At 44.5% G+C, this 13,694-nt stretch overlaps 1 protein-coding gene across 4 annotated transcripts in view; it reads right to left on the bottom strand.

Annotated features, from left to right (window-relative positions):
• Window positions 1–8,555, bottom strand: part of LOC142450415 (uncharacterized) — a 28,136-nt gene extending 19,581 nt beyond the window's left edge. For 2 of the 4 annotated variants that reach the window (XM_075552305.1, XM_075552304.1), the window contains exons 1-3: window positions 8,132–8,555; window positions 3,962–4,092; window positions 2,288–2,506 (exon numbers count right to left, since the gene is read on the bottom strand). The gene's annotated coding sequence lies outside the window, so the exon portion shown is untranslated. The remainder of the gene's footprint in view (window positions 1–2,287; window positions 2,507–3,961; window positions 4,093–8,131) is intronic. The other 2 variants (XM_075552306.1, XM_075552308.1) reach the window with 2 other exon arrangements.
• Between the last annotated feature and the right edge of the window lie 5,139 nt (window positions 8,556–13,694).

Raw genomic sequence — 13,694 nt, 5'->3', positions numbered from 1 at the left:
GTACATCGGGTTTCATGAGTTGGAATGGACACGCTGACACCTAACAACATAGAAAAGGCTGCTGATGTTGCACTTTGATGTTACATTTTCACGGCATAGTCAAGTAGCTATAAAGTACAGTGACATGAGCGGCCACAGTCATGCTACAATTCCGTTAGGACAGTGTAATGTAAATGTAGATGCAATAAACCTTTCAAAATCTCATCCACAGCAGTGCATCAGGTCACATAATTTAAAGCCTGCACAAGCCTAAATTTCATTCCTTTATGATGAATAAAACCCAAAGTAGTGCTGTCAAGTCAATTCTAATGCATTTTAATCATATAACATTGGGTGAAATTGCTCATTAGTGTTTTCAAGATTGTAAATATGTATGAGCATGAACAATCTCATCACCCTCCCTGGATGAGGATGGTGTGCTTGAACCACATCCATCACTAGGGTTTCTGTCAAACAACATATTCATGATAAAACATTGCATTTATTCAGCAACTACGATTTTAAAGCAATTTCCAAAATGATTTTTCCAGTCACACATTTAGTCCTCTTGCCTCTTTTACGCCGATGTTGCTTCCAGTGGGATACAGCTGAAGAAAGTCACCAACAATTAAGCACGTGTTCAGTACTGCTCAAATGTAAGTTGTTAAACCACGTCAGCATGCAGGCCCATGTGTCTACAACTGAATTCCTGCCATCAGTTCTGTTCATATGCCTACAGTTTGTTATTCTGTCAGTCAACACTTAGAGAGATGACCTGGAGAGCCTCTGTGTAGTACGACGACAGACAAAGAAAACAACCTGTTCAATTCAGACAAATGGAACTCATTTTCCTGGAATAGCCGTAAGTCTCAGACAATACTGGTTACCTCAGGCCCCTGTCTGGCTCTTGCATTTATTAAATGGACTTAGGTAATATAAACACCCAGGCAAAACAGACACAGCATTGGACAAAACAAAGCAAGATCAGTCTGTTCTGAGGGCACACCATTCCAAATCCAATGAAGTTCTACCCTGGACAGGTGAGGTGGCTTTGAGCTGAAAACGACTGCACAGCAACTAATGAGAACAAAAACACAATGTCAAATGGTAAGAACTGCTATGAAAAATGCAGCAGAGCTGGAGCCTAAGCAGTAACACAAGCATATTCCTAGCCAGTGAGCTAGTGTAGGAGAAGCAAAATGATCACGTTAGGACACACGAGCCAGGGAATCCTGGCTTGAGAGGGACATTCTAACAAGCTGGGAGTGCTCGATGACGAGCCTGCAATGATCATTTAGATTTCAGATGCTCCAAGACTTCACTCTCCACGTACAGGCCAAAGGAGTCAACGAGCGCCCAGGGCTGCACACCGAGGAAAGGAAGCCCCATGGTCACTCACCAAATGGAAAGCTCATTAGCAATACGTATGCGTGAAAATTCCCACTGGAAACATTCATGGACATGAAGATTAGCAAGAAAGTAAACAAAAGAGGCACTAGCTACACGAAATGCAAATGAGGACTTCCAGGTCTATGAGCAATATGGGAAGAGCCCAAAGTCACCATTCCTGCCCCGAATAAAAGAGGTGACCACATTGAACGCAGAGTGCTGAGGTCACACACGGTTTGTTCATTTGTAGATTGCCTCCAAATCAGATAGAGATGGATACCTCACACACGACCCAGCTGAAATTACTGTCCCGTCTCTCATTTCGTTGAAGAATTTATAAAAAGAACAAGCCCAGTCAGGACCCCATTAACAATCAGCACCTTTTGCTCCAATGTCTCTTTCATTTTCTACCTCATCACACATTGGGAGAGGTGGAACTACTGTTTTAGAGTTGCTGTACAGGTTCTGGTGTCAGGGAGGGAGGGCAGGAGGTACCATGAAAATGAATTGCAGAAACAGGACAAGGGTGACTCTGGAGGATCTTGGGCTTGGCCTCCTCCAAAAGCACAAATCCATGTTTGGACTCTGGTCACAGAGTTCTCGCATTAAACACAGCGAACCAAGAAGACCCAGGATGGCGATGCTAACTCTTATGATGCCAACTCTGAGGAACCATAAGGAAGGAAAACCCAGGCAGGCAAGGTTTGTGAAACAAACAAAAAAAAAAAAAACACACATTCACAGAAAAGGTCCAACAGTAGAGATGGTACCCTTTATGCCTCTTAGGGCTCAGGTCCTTGGCTTCTTCTGGCACCCCTTAACATTACTGAGAAACCTCAGGGCCAGGAGTAAAGAGTGCACAATGTTTTCCAGCCTTTACCTTTAATGTTACAATATCTCAGTTCTCTATAGTACCCACCTTTCTAGCTCCCGCTTCTGGAAGTCTTGTTGAATATGCTGCTTGGGGCAAAAACCCACTCCAGAAAGTGGGCTGGGAGTAGAAGCAGAGTCACTAAGCAGTTTGGAGGGAGGTGAAAGACGTGTGGTCCACAGCCAGTTAGAACATTAAAACACTAACTTGTGGTATCGTGGATGTGCAAGATGGTTGTCATTGGTCTCCAGTTACCACATCGAGGACCTAAAATGGAAGGAAATACAATTGAGTAAGGAGGAAGTGACAGGTTCTCCAACGTTGGTTTCTGCCCTGGTCAAAGACTCCTCCCAGGCTCAGGGCCATGCTCCACTCTCAGGGTATTTTCTTTTACGGCAAACGTCACTTCAGCACTTGCAATGACCATATACCTGCACAGGCCTCTTCCTCTGGCAACAAGGCCAAACCAGGAGGATTTCCTACTTTCCATGGGAATCCCTTTGAGCTAAAAGAGAACTCTGATATCAAAGGAGTGGAAGATGTACAGCAGCAGCAACAGCAAAACTAAAACCAGGAGCCCGAGCCCGAGTGGTGAACAACCCCAGGAACAGAGCAAGTAAAACTGCGTGCATCTGGGCATGTAGAGTGGGGTGTCTCTGGACACTTAATTGGGGGAGCTGGGTTTGCTGCTCCACGGACCTGGAACTGAGCGCCTTTGGCTTGATACTCAAAGCAAAGTGGCATGCACTGACGGAACGTATTCAAGCATATTACAAAAGACATTTACATGCCTGTTCTCTAGTGGATCCTACTTGTAATAAGAGGAAACACTCGACTTCCATAAAGAAATACAGCCGTGGAAACGCACAGGTGCAGTTTTAACCTGTCCTATTGGGTACCTGTCACGTAGGAATCCACTAGATGGCAGTGAATTGGTTTGCACTGCAATAAGAACCTAAGTAAACACACAGCCTTCATTTTCAGTCCTATCTTAGCTAAACAAATCCAAAAGTTTTCTTCATTAAATATGAAGGTTTCTACCCAGCATGCAACCTGAGTGAAAAATACAAGGAGATGATTGGTAACCAATCAATCCTTCATGTCATGAATGCACGAGGGGCCTTCAAAAAGGTCAAGGAATATGAAGCAAAGCTAAAGGAATTTATTCATGAACATTTATGCCACTGCCTATCTGTTCCTAATATATTATGCTAAACATAATGTATCATTCCTGAAATATTGTACATCTTGACAATCTTTAGTATGCCTGTTGATCTTCCATGAAAACTCAGAAAGAGTATTAAGTATTTTACATATGACATCTCTCTCGAAGATCCATTAAAGTTGATATTAATTTTTACATTAGCATCCAGTTAGGGTAAATGATATCTATGTGCTTTACATACAAATCTGTGGGAACTGAAAATCAACGGAAGGAGTCTATTCTCCTTTACACATTAAAAAATTCAACCTCGTTTTATAGTTTGGGATTTGCCTTCACTGAAAGGTGTCGAACTTACATACGTTCTGGCTTTTCAGTGTATGCGTGTGTGCATTTGTGCCCTGCTTTGTTTTTGGTGTCCCTGAGCATTAAAAATGGTTGACATGGATAGGTTGGAATTTTGTGTCCACTCAGAGTCTCCAGGGAAGAAAGCCTGGGTGATGCACTTTGAGAAACCAGTCACTGAAACCCCTATGCAACATCGCTGTGCTCTGACTCACGTGGCGTCTCCAGGAGTTGGTGTGGATTTGATGGCATCTGTTTGCTTTGGTGCATTTCTACGGGAGAAAGAAAGAGGATTCTGGCTTCATTTGCTACTCTCATGGCTGACAGTTGAATCCCACCAGGAGATCTGTAAGAGGAAAATGAGGCTGGTTGCTCCTGTATGGATTTTGAATCTGAGACACCTATGGAGGAACACTATGAGTCAGAATTGACTTTGTGGCAGCGAGTTTGTTTTGTGGGGTTGGGGACAATGAAGGTTTCTAGGTGACACAAACAGCTTGCAATGGATTGTTCCACGGAGCACTGACGGGTTAAACTCAGCCTGCATTACTGTGGAAGAACAGGCCTGGAGATCTGCTTCCACAAATATGATGCTCAGAAACGCCATGGAACTGTTCTGCTCTATACCACATGAAGTTTCCACGAGATGGAATTAACTCCATAGCACCAAGCAAAGTCAAAAGTAAACATGATGATAGCATATTCATGTCTATGTAAGCCCACTATTATTATGTTTAAAAAATGAATATATAAGAAAAATAATTTCAATTAAGAATCTCCATGTCCATAATGAAAAACATATAAGCCTAGAGAGAACTTGGCATATCTAAATTAGTCAGTGAAGAGCCTGTGGTAAAATGATGGGAAGTTACATGAAGTGAAAACAGTCGTGTCCCATGATGTGGCAATCTGTTCACATACAGATTATAGCATAGAAACCATAAGGAAGAGTTTAAGGTCCTATGGCATCACTAATAGAATCCACTGCACTATGCCTGAGAACAACAAAGCAGCGAATAAAACAAACCTTTTATCAAGAACACTTTGATAAAAGGTTAGAACATTCAAGTATTACCATGCAGTGGGACAGAGGAAAAATGGCAGCTTATTTTAAATAAGCTCATATCATACTATACATAAGAATTATATATCTGAATGTTGCCTTGTAGTAGGAATAGTTATGACACAATTTAAAAAAAATGAGTAGCTATTAGAACACAGTTCTTACACAGTGAGGTAGTTCGTTTAGTGTACCAAGCTGGCTAATAAACACATGTGGGGCTAATTGAAGGGCGGAGCAGTAAGTGGCTCAGTGAGCCTCACCTTTCTGGTTCTCAGGTCTCTTGCTTTGTAATGGTCGGACCAGGGTGCAGCTGCCTTGGCCAGTTCCCTGCTTTAGTTGGCAAGGCTCACTTCCTGCAAGATATCCCCAAGGAAAAGCCACATGGACCTACCCCGATGTAGCCCTGGGTGCTGTAGCACCCGTGGGAAGACCCCTGCCAGCACTGAGATGCTGACACATTCACTGACTCGGCTTTCCTGCTGCAGTCGGCATCATTGCATCTGTTTTGTGAGATGGAGGAGTTTGTGGATTGGTGCCAGACATAAGGGTTAATGTTGGACTCATGGGCTTGGGCAGCACTGAGTTGGGATGTTTTCGTGATGTGCACTTACCCTTTATCTAAAATTCTCTTACATGTATGCGTTTCTGTGGATTTGTTTCTCCAAAGTACCCAGAGGAACAGACACAGTAAAATCAAACTGTGCTGATGAATGAGATAAGGAATGTGATAAGGAAGCTGAAATGGTTCTGGGTGATAAGGAAGTTGTTGCAATGAGAAGAAGAGAAAAACAGGATGATCCCAAGCTTGGGTAAAGGTCAGCTAACTGCAAAATGTTCTGCTTCTGTACCATGCAGCTTCTTAGAAAAATGACAGGCTGCTGCAAGCTAAAAGATAATGCAAAGTACCACATTCTTTCAGTGTGACCCAATAAACTGTAGGTCTATAAAAGCTTGTCCCCAGTCTCAGCTCGGGGTCTGCACCCAGCACTCTGGTGTGGACCCTCAGCACTGAGTCTGGGTTTGGACCCTATAAACCTCTTAAACTATACTTGGTCTCTGCTAGTTTGGTTATTCAACGGCTTGCTTACCACAAAACAAATTGAAGAAACAGTTAACTAACTGAAAAAGTAAATCAAGAAGATAAAAAGAATTTACATACTTAAAATTTGGTTCTAAGAAATGTTTTCTATATCCACTAGGATAACTGATTAATTGCCAATTTAAAGTCTATGTCGCTGTGAAAATAAATCAAAACAGCAAAAAAGTGCTGATCTTTAGGGCCTCTGTCACTAAAATGTAATATTAATGCACAAAACCCAAACTCACTGCCATTGAGCCAATTGTGACTCATAGTGATCCTACAGGAATGTGAACTGCCCTGTTGGTTTTCAAGTGAAATTCTTTATAGGTCAAGAAAACCTATTTTCTCCAGATTAATATATAAAAGGACCTGAAAATAAATGAAATAATTGTTGGCTTCAATAAATCAAGAGGATGTAAAAAGAAACAAAAATTCCCTGTTAAAAAATTGAGCAGGCATTAAATCTGGGCCAGTAATGCTCTAAGAGCCAAGAGGGAATGATAAGGGGGTGGTGGCACAGGGTGGAAGAGTAAAGTGTTAAACAGAAATGAGCCAATAATAGAATGAATCTCTGGAGTGAGGTTTATTTGGGGAGACATCCCCAAGTGGGGCTCTTCACACTCCAAGTAGAAAGGTACAGCATCAGCAGAGATTGGGAGACAAATCTCAGGAGCTGTATTGGAGGTTAAAATCTTAGCACCGCAGTTAGTGAAAGGCTGTGGATGGTAGTGACTGCCTGAAGTCCATTTGAAAGGTCCCCACATAGATTATGCCTCCACTGAATTCTTTCTGATCATTAAGCAAGGACCATCGATTAAATTTGCCCAGGGGCAGAAGACCTTTGAAAGTGGACACCTTCCACCCTTCTCCAGTCAATTCAGGTTGTTCTACAGTCATGAGCCTTGCCTTATCAGTGGAGTCCTGAAGGTCTGGCTCAGATGGCCAGAACAATCATGTAAGACCTTCTATCTGACAATGTAGGCCCCAATTATGGCCCTCTACCTGCTTCTCTAATCTCACTTATAACAATATTGTACTGTTTCACCTATCATGAACTACTGACAGTGTCCTTTCAACATTTCATTAGATTCCCGATTTGAATGTTTCTTGACCTGTGCTAACGATCTCCTTCATATGGTGACTTGTCTGTGTATTCTCGTTGTCTTTTTAAAGACAATTCTATTTGAGATTAAAACAGAACGCAACCTAGTTTCCCACAGGCACAAATGATTCAGAAGGGACATGCAGTCCAGATCTTTTAGAGTAAAAAGGAGACCCCATTTAAAATAAAGTTTACAGAGAAAATGTATTAAATCCTAAAAGACATAAAACGCAAAGACACAAACACACACGGATGAAGTAAGCCACCAACAGGTGGAAATGTCTTCCCAGGTTCACAATTGAGATAATGAGGGTATGGACAGGGGGCAGGGCAAAAGAAATTGTCACAAAAACATGATTGGTGGCCTAGCAATACATCACAATTACAGACACTTCCATCAGCAGATACAAGGCTTCCAAGATTGTTTCAGGGCCTTCTGACCCACACAGTCAGGGCAACACTGATAGGACAAGGATCCCGTCTAGGAGACCCCTGACCTGTCTCCAGTTTGGTGACCTCCATCAGGGACACGCAAGACTGCAAGCCTAAGCAGGACTGCCCCTCCCTGCGCTGCCTGGAAGGTAATTAGCTACCACCTTGGTTAATGGTCAGACCATATACAATGGAGGCTTACTATGTGGGGCTATGCAGGGATTTGGGGCGGTCACTGCTATGGCCCCCTTTCGCAAAGCAAGGTGCTCAGGAGTTAAGCTCGAACACAAACCTCAGTCATGGGTGGGGAGGCCCGATGACTGCAAGGCTGGCCTCTCCTTTCAGGAAATGCCACTCTCGGGTCCCCTGTTCCCAGGCCCGGGACCTGACACGGGAGGGACGGGCTCCACGCAAGAACCCGGCCCCAGTCGCGCCTTCCCGGCGTGAGGAGCGCGGGTGCAGGAGGGGCTCAGAGCAGAAAGGGGGTGGGGGAGGGCAGGGTATTCCCAGGCCGGAAGGCAGAGAGGCCTGTTACCACCTGGGCAAGGATTGAAATGGAAACGTCCCAGGGGATGGCGGCGACCTGGGAGGCGGGCGGGCAGGTGCGGGAACCGTCCGTCCGCGGGGACGCGGGCACAGCTGGGGACGCCAGGCCCGAAGGGGACTCCGCCACTGGGGCGGACAAAGAAACGCAGAGCGCCCCTTACCTCTCGGGACGCTCACTGGCGCCTTCTCAGTTGCAGGAAGTGGCGTCCACCGGAAATGGCGTCACTTGGTCTGGGGGCGGGGGGTCTGTGCGGGGGCGGGGCCTGGAGCGAATGAGGGAATCCCGCACCTGGAGGGAGGGGCTGGCGCGGCGGCTCTGGGCCTCGGTGACGAAGGCCGGTTCTCTGAGGTGTTTCTCCTCCGTCGGGACCGGGCTGCGGAGGCGGCAGCGTTCCTGAAGTCTCAGCGGGCGCCGGCCCTTTGCAGCGATCGGTGGCACCGACCACAAAGAGGCGCGGCTCGCGGCAAATCCGATACTTACAGGTGGCCTTCCTGCGTCTGGGCGCGCTCTCGTCTCCCCCTGCTAGCTGCCTGAAACTCCCGTGGCTCGTTGTCGGGGACCCTTCCTGGCGCCCGATCTTTCCATCGCTTCCTTCCCTGCCGCGGGCTCCTGGAGCGGAATCGGGGCGGTGGCACCAGAGCCAGTTGACTCTGTCCTCGCCAGACTCAGTTGTAGTTTGTTAGTGGGTGTGTGTTAAACCTAATTTTCCTTTCCTTTCCGTAACAGCGGCCGTCGTGCTCTATACCTGGTCCGTTAGCCAATTCTCTGGCTATAGACAAGGACCTTTCTTTAAGCGGTTATCCTATGCCCCTTTCACCTCATTTCCTTTGATTTCCTGTTCCCCACAAACCTCACCTCCCTCAATAAATCTATTAATTTTTTGTTGGTTTTTTTGTTTAAAAAAATAATTTTATTGGTGGCTCGTACAATTCTTATCACAATCCATACATCCATCCATTGTGTCAAGCACATTTGTACATTTGTTGCCATCATCATTCTCAAAATATTTGCTTTCTAATTGAGCCCTTAATATCAGTTCCTCATTTTCCTCCCCCCCTCCCCGGTGCCTCCTCCCTCATGAACCATTTATAATCAATAAATTATTATTTTGTCATATCTTACACTGTCCAACATCTCCCTTCACCCACTTTTTTGTTGTCTCCCCCAGGGAGGAGGTTATATGTAGATCCTTGTAATCTGCTCCCCATTTCTCCCCCACCTTCCTTCCACCCTCCAGGTATTGCCACTCTCACCACTGGTCCTGAAGGGGTCATCTGTCCTGGATTTCCTGTGTTTCCAGTTGCTATCTATACCAGTGTACATCCTCTGGTGTAGCCAGATTTGTGAGGTAGAATTCAGATCCTGATAATGGGGGGAGGAAGCATTTAAGAACTAGAGGAAAGCTTTAAGTTTCATTGTTGATACCTTGCACCCTGACTGGATTGTCTCCTCCCCACGACCCTTCTGTAATGGGGTGTCCAGTTGCCTACAGATGGGCTTTGGTTCTCCAGTCTGCACTCACCCTCATTTACAATGGTATGATTTTTTGTTCTATGATACCTGATCCCTTCAATACCTCATGGTCACACATGTTGGTGTGCTTCTTCCATGTGGGCTGTTGCTTCTGAGCTAGATGGCCGCTTGCTTATCTTCAAGGCTTTAAGACTCCAGACACTATATCTTTTGATGTCCAGCCACCATCAGCCTTCTTCACATTTCCTTAGGCACACATTCATCTTCAGTGATTATATTGGGGAAGTGAGCACACACTGATATGATTTTTTTGTTCTTTGATGCCAGATTCCTTGTCCCTTCTATACCTCGTGGTCACAAAGGCTGCTGTGCTTCTTCTATTTGGACTTTCTTCCTTCTGAGCTAGATGGCTGCTTTTTTACCTGCAAGCCTTTAAGACACCACACTATCTTTTGATAGCCAGACACCATCAACTTTCTTCACATTTGCTTATGCACACATTTGTCTTCAGCTATCATGCCGGGAAGGTGTGCATCATGGAATGCCAATATAAATCTGTTAATTAAAGGTCTCCTTTTATCTCTTGTCTCTGGAAGACCTTACAGAAATCCTGCTGAAACCTGTTCCCTTTGGGTGACCCTGCTTGCATTTGAAACACATTTTCATGTGAATCACAAGAACACACAAGCCTTTGAAGACAGAAGACAAACTGACCCAAAAATGGTGTGTGGAGGGCATGCTTTCAAACTGGGAAGTTCCCCAAGAGACACTGCAGCTGCATGGACCACAGAGACACACAATTGACAGCAGCTAATGCCATCTGCTCCACTTGATTATGTCTCTCTTGGCACCATATGGCTTTCATGTGAACTTCTCCCAACCACCCAAGTGGAAGAAGATACCCAAACCTTGTAGAATCAAGAGCCACAAGCCTTGTGGAATCAAGAGATGAGGAACCTGTTTCATCCTCAGACACTCATTTCAAGCTTTGCTCCCCAAGCTACACCACCCAGACTCAAGCCTTCTTTCCCTTTTGTGTACTCAGGTGAGAATCAAGATGGGGAATTCCTGAAAATGCCACAGTTGTGTTCTGCTCTGCCTCTTCTCCTTCCCCTCTGTCTCTATCTCCTCACTACTAAAGATTTGTTTCCCCCCATTCTGTGGGTTCTGTTACCCTTTGATGAAACCTTTCTATTTGCATAAGTGTCTCATTTTCAGCAAGTTTCAGTCATCTAACTGTCCTTCGCTGTGCTTGGAATGTGTTTCCTTTAATACATTTAATGTGTTGAGGTCACTCCCTTCTATTTCTATGTTATTGATTGTTTTTGTTTTTAATCAGGTATCGGTGTTGGACGTTGTCAAATGCTTTTCTATATCTATATGATCATATGGTTTTTATTCTTTGTCTTGTTTATGTGGTTGATTATATTAATAGATTTTCTAATGTTGAAACATCCTTGCATCCCTGGTAATAATCCCACTCAGTCAAGGTGAAATATGAACTCAAAGGCAGGGATAGGTGATCTCTAACTCATTCCATCCCATTGCCACAAACCTGAAGATAAACTGTTAGGGTGTATGATCTAATCACTTTCCTAAAGCAATTAGAGCTATATAATCATCACATTTGTTATTAAAATACCAGTATAGTATATGCTCTTTTAGAGAGTATTTTATAAATAATTTATAATTTTACCCCATATTCTCTGTAATCATATAATTTTGCTTTAAAGTTTCTTATGCGAATCTAAAGTTTTTCAATTTTGTTTTTTACTATTCATTCATATTGCAGGTACATAGTTAAAAAATCCTGATTTTAAAAGATTGTGGAATGATTATTACTTTACTGCTTATTAAAAAAAACCTAACATTTCACTACTTATTGCACACAGAGTCAGTGTACGAGGGAGATGGTGGTTGTTAGGTGTCATTAAGTGAGTTCCAAATCACAGGGACCTTATGTCCCACAGGGAGAAACACTCGCTACTCCTACGCCATCCTCATAATTGTTCTTATATTTGAGACCTTTGTTTCAGCTTTTGTCAATCTAAAAAGTTTCCTCTTCTTTGCTGCCCTTCTACTTTACCAAGCACCATGGTTGAAGTGATGTATCTAAGGTATTTGCCGCTGTTTGCAAATAACACAAACACACTAAGTTTTTACTTACATGGAATAAGAGAATGCACTTAAAAGAAGAACAATCAAGTCAGAGCTGTCATTTGAATTCTGCCACATAAACCACAGAGAGCCGAGTAAAAGTGTTTGGGCCGGGTCTGGTCTGTGTAGCACCTTCCCCCAGCTCTCCAGGAAGATATCCGGCTGGACTGTGCGGGCCCCCTTACCCCACATTCCAAGAAGCTGGTCTGTGAAAGACTTAGGCTCTGCAGGTGCCCTCCTAGGAAGCCTCCCTTCACCTTATCAGTGCAAGCACCATCAGCTTTCTTCACCTCATTTGCATATTTCCCTAACCCCAATCCTACAAATATCCCACTGCCCCACCAACAGGCACGATTTCCCTGACCTAACTCCTTGGGTCTCCGAACCCGCCTGGGAGCTCGAGATGCTTCCATCCCTTTCTCTGCCTTCCTTTTCCTCCCAAGAGCTCTTTCGCTACCCGAATAAAGCCACTCTTAACTTCATGATCTTTGTCTCAATTCCATCTTCCTTCTGTGTCTGTTTATACCTCTCAAAAAGCTCCTTAGGCTTTTTTTTTTTTACATTTTATATAACCTAATGTTTCATCTTTACCACAGCAGGTAGTGTTCTCAGAAACAATAGTCCGAAACTAGACAGGTGATGTGGTGCTTTTTCAGTCTCAGACATGGATAAGCACCACATGGCAGTTCAACAGTGTACTTGCGTATCCAAAAGATAAAGAAATATTTTGTTTTGTATAAAATTAAAATTGGGTTGACAGGGTAGAAGTATATTATTAATTGTTTTATGTGGCCCTGAGCACAGCTGTGAGATTCTGGGTGTAAGAGAGTGATATCCTTACCCACTACCAATGTGACTGAGGCATCACCCTTTATGATGTGGACATCCAGTGTCACATAAGTAGATTGATGCCTTTAGTTCAGTCAGTGCTCTGAGGTATGTGACTTTGATCATCTGATAATAATCTGAACCGCTGTCAGGATAAGAATCTGTTGGGTTTTTTGTTTGTTTCTTTCTTCCCACTAAGACCTTCACATTGTATTATTTCCAATTAATCTGAATCCTTCCTGTTATGTAGAAAAAAACTTTCAAATATATCGGTGGCAATTTAGGCACCAGGAACTGCTGTTTATGATGTTATATTAATTTATTTCACATCAAGGAAGATACATATTTTCCTGAATGTCTATGCTTAATGAAGTCTTATCTATGACCGATTTTTCACTTATGTGTTTCTGGATCACAGCCATTACTATGCTCCTCCCATTCCGGTTCACTGCTGAGACAGGGACGGAAGTGGCAGTGTCCTAGCCGGACATCAGCTTCATATTACAGATTCGATTTACTGTGCACTGTGTAGTCCGGTGCGCCCAGGTGGGGGTCTCGCAGGGACTAGTTTGGGGTGGCCCGGGTGCACACAGCAACCTGCCACCCCCTGCCCTGTGCCACGCCCCTCATGTAGTGAGGTGTGGGAGGGTGGTCCCATCCCCCAGTTTTGGATTGGTTGGGGTTCATGGTGAGAATCGCTGTTGGAGAAAGGGGGATCCTAGATTGAGGCTTTGAGCATCACTTTGCGGTCTCTCTCCCCTCCCTTGTTTCCTTTCCACACAGCGTGCCTTCTCCCTGTGATTCCCGAAGTGAATGCTATTCAGGAAGCAAGTGGCTGCAGCTGGTGCACAAAACGTTAGGGCTTCCTCCTTAGGTTTGCCCAGTCTTGTCACCTGTGTGGTAACTTTCCCCGGGAGCAGAGCGGGGTGGGTTGGGGGTGGGGGGTGAACACATGGTCCAGGTCTAGAAACTCCCTGGTTCATTCTTGCTAGCTGGTAGGGTGGCTGCAAGGAGTGAGCTCAGCCTTGAGGGTCATGAAGTGATATTCTAGTACAACCACGGGGTGTTGAAATATGAGAGGCATTCCCAGGTTGCTGGGGTAAGTCATTCTATGACTGGAGGCCTCAAGGAGATGGCCCAGTTTGGTGGCTATCAGTCAACAGTCTGGCAGGTGGCAAGAAAAACGAGACAGAGACGGACACAGCAGTAAAAAGATGGGGTTCAGAGAGTAGGAACCCAGCCAAAGAGAGTCCCAGTCTCTCTTT

This window comes from Tenrec ecaudatus, chromosome 6 (genome assembly GCF_050624435.1).
Source record: "Tenrec ecaudatus isolate mTenEca1 chromosome 6, mTenEca1.hap1, whole genome shotgun sequence".
In the NCBI taxonomy this organism is placed as follows: domain Eukaryota; kingdom Metazoa; phylum Chordata; class Mammalia; order Afrosoricida; family Tenrecidae; genus Tenrec; species Tenrec ecaudatus.
This window is presented reverse-complemented; position numbering and strand designations above follow the sequence as displayed.